Here is a 3,691-nt window from a genome sequence, read left to right as displayed (position 1 = left end):
GGAGGCAAGATCCTAGCTATGGAGGAGTTGTACACGCGAGTTTTACGAGTTCAGGCCCTTCTCGGAGGAAGTAACAACCCTACATCTCGGTGCCCTGAGGCGGTCGACTGGATTATATGTATGTGTGAGTTTATAAAAGATGCGAACCCTTGTGCCGGAGGAGGAGGGTGGCTTATATAGAGTGCGCCAGGACCCCAGCTCCCCTCCGTTACACAGGGTTCAATGCTCATAAAGGAAAGGTGTTACTGGTAACGTCTATAGTAAAGTGTCATAAATGCTCATAATGCTATGGTTTAAGTCCTGACCATTGCAGAATGGAGGGTTCCTCATCTTCTGGTGGTCGAGTGTCTTCAAGGAGGTCGAGTGAGCGCATCTCCACGATTGAGTGGATGATGATTTCTCTTCGACTGCTTCTGATTCTTTGTAGAGATGTCCTTGGGGAGGGTATGTTGGACAGGTCCATGACCCTACCCTAGGTACATAGCTTCATCATTAGCCCCCGAATGGATCAGGGTTTGAGTGAGGAAGGGGCTGAGAACACTTCCGACCCACTCTTTGTGCTATGAATATGCCTTGTCCTGGAACAATGAGTTGAGGTGACGACGTCGACTCCTTTCTCCATCGCCTTGGTCCATTCTTGGTTGTTATCGAGTGAACTTTCATGGTAGAATTCCGAATGATGATGTAGAGGGTGTTTGTCTTCAGTCTGACTGGTTGTTCTGCTCTCCGCGGATCTCGCGGGATTCGAATTTTGGGAAGTGCGCCAGACGGGCGGAACCGAGGTTATCGGGACGGATTAGGCAAGTCTCCTCGATCCCCGCGCCACCTTTTTTGCCACGTACTGCGCGCGCGACTGTTGCGGGATTTGTTTAGATCGCTTGGGTCCATCAGTCAGCCACTCGGTGAAAGGCCTTATAAAAGGTCTCGGGCCAGGCCTCTGCTCCGCATGCTCCCATTCTCTCTTCTCTTTCTCCCGATCCCTCCGCCACTCTCGCTTCCGCCTCGTTGCCAGACCTCTGCTCGAGCTCGATCCGCCACCATGGGGAAGGAGAAGACGGCGGTGATGGAACACGCGAAGAAGGCGATGGCGAAGGCGAAGGGCAAGCGGACCAGCCGAGGTGGATCCTCGTCGAGGTCCGGCCTGCCGGCGGGCTGGATCCAAGGTGACTGGATCCGCTCGGCAATCACGCAGAACGACCTCGACGACTTGGTGGAGGGGGGATTGATCCCTCACAAGTCAGCTCGGCTCCCGGGGGACGAAACCGAGCCGCAGCCTAGAGAGGGTGAGTGTGTCCTCCTCGCCACCCACATAGATCGCGGATTCTCACTGCTTCCCCACCCTTTCTTCCGGGGTTTTTTTGAACTTCTTTGGGGCTCAGCTCCACCATTTCACCCCGAACACCATAGTCTATTTGGCCGCTTTCGTGTCCATGTGCGAATACTTCTTGGGCTGTCGACCGCACTGGGGGCTTTTCAAACACATCTTCACTTGCCGCTTCCAGTCGGTCAAAAAGGCCAAGTCGAGTGACAAGAGGACGCGGGTGATCCAGATGTGCGGTGGTCTGGGGATCCAGATGAGGAGCAAGAGTACCTTCCCAGCCATGATCCTTCCTGACTCGGTCCGGGGCTGGCAGTCGACTTGGTTCTACTGCAAGGATCAGCCGACCCCTGGCCAGTCGACTGGACTTCCTCCTTTTTCCTTGGCTCGAGTGGAGAAGCCTGCTCCCCTGAAGGTAGTTCCAGAAGAGAAGGCGCAGGTCAAGGTGCTAGTTGAACGGGTCATCCAGCTTGTCCACGACGGAGTGACCGGGATGGATCTGCTGGAGGTCTTTCTCGGTCGACGCATCCAACCTCTTCAGGCACGCGATCATCCGATGTGGATATACTCTGGGCTCGAGGATACCACTCGGATCCACCCGAAGGAGGTCAGCGAGGATATCTTGGAGAACTGGTTGAGGGGAATCACTGGCAACAAAGACAACCCTCGGGGGTCCAGGACGGTGATTCCATTCGACAACTCGCACCAGCCGGAGCAGGTATATTTCTGTTTTATCAAGTATCTTTCCGATTCACCATGTGGTGTCTTGTTTGTGGTTGATTGAATTTTCTTTGATTGTTATCCTTTCAGGCCCTCATCGAAATGTACTCGATGCCCAACGGAGTGCAGGACCCAGACGCTGAGGAAGAAGGGAGCGGGGGCAAGAGCGGTGAGGAGCATTCGGAAGCCGAGGAGGACGAGGAGAGCGATGAATCGACTGATGAGGGAGAAGTCGACTCGCCTCCTCGCAGGGAGAGGAGGTCCAAGCACACACATGACCCGGCAAGCGCTCCGGACTTGGTGGCTGCGCCGATCGGGCAGTCCTCGAAGCGCCCCAGGACGTCTTCCCCGACGCCGACTGAGAAGGCTCCAAAGCAATCCAAGGTCGCGCCGCTTCCAGCGCCGAAAGTGCCGAAAGCCATCTCTTCCAAACCGCCCAAAGCTTTGCCCCGGATCAAAGTGACCGTTCCTACTATCTCCGGGTAACCATCTGACTTGTCCTTTATGTGGATTCGATTAACTGGGTGTAACCGATTGAATGCGGGCCTTTGCAGTGCTGCTACGTCAGGGACCTCTTCATACCAGTACCGGGATGAGGAAATGGAGGATGCGGTAACCTCCAACCCAGGTATAAACTCTTATGATTTCGATTCTTGATTCTTTTAGGGTCGAGTGGTTCACTTGGGATCGAATGATCTGTCTTGCAGCTCCACCCAACATCATTGATCTTCCGGATGACGATGAAGATGTGGCTCCTAAGCCTAGGAAGAGCAAGAAGGTAGCAGCTGGCAGGTGGCTCGGCAAGAACCAACTGCAACGCCTCCCGTGCGTCAAGCTGAAGACGCGGGTAGGGCCACTGTGACGTTCGCTGCACCCTTGTCGAGTGGGCATCCCACGTGGTCGACCGCGCCTGTGGTTCCTTCGACTATCCAACTCCACGCCACGGAGCTTCAAGCAGCCGCACCTGGGTCGTCAGCACACTTTTTCACCAGCTACCCCGTCCCAGACAACCAGTCGGAAGCGGCTGCGGAAGCCATCCGACAGGCTGATATGATGATGGAGCGGGTGAAGATAGTGCACGAGAGTAGTCAGGCTGCCTACGATGCTAGTGCCGCCCTTCGGGCCAATGTCCAGGTGAGTATACTTTCCGACTGCTTTTGTTCTCGAAAAATCTTCTTCTGCACAATCTTCTGTTGTTTGCGTAGAATTAGAGCACCCACTGGGTGTCGTTGTCATTTTTGGTAACTTTGTTCTTCCACTCGGTCTGGGCGAGTGGGACCAGAACTGGTGGGGGCACGCTAAGTGCACCCACTGGGTGTAGTCCCCGAGACCGCGGTCGACTGCTAGCAGTCGACTGTGGTCTGAGTTCTTCTTTCTTGACAGTGCAATTGTTCTCTCTTTTTTTACCCCTTGCACTCGACTCCGGCGGGCCGGTCGATTCGGATCAGAACCGGTGGGGGCACACCAAGTGCACCCACTGGGTGTAGTCCCCGAGACCGCGGTTGACTGCTGGCAGTCGACTGGGGTCTGATCTGCCTTTATTGCCCACTTCTTTAGGTTTTATTCACTCGGAAATGAACTGCCTTCGAACCTATCGATTGATCTATCTCTTGCCTCCTGCAGAAGTCTTGTACTCTTATCTCCAAGTTTGCC

This window comes from Triticum urartu, chromosome 2 (genome assembly GCF_003073215.2).
Source record: "Triticum urartu cultivar G1812 chromosome 2, Tu2.1, whole genome shotgun sequence".
NCBI classification, from domain to species: Eukaryota; Viridiplantae; Streptophyta; class Magnoliopsida; order Poales; family Poaceae; genus Triticum; species Triticum urartu.
This window is presented reverse-complemented; position numbering follows the sequence as displayed.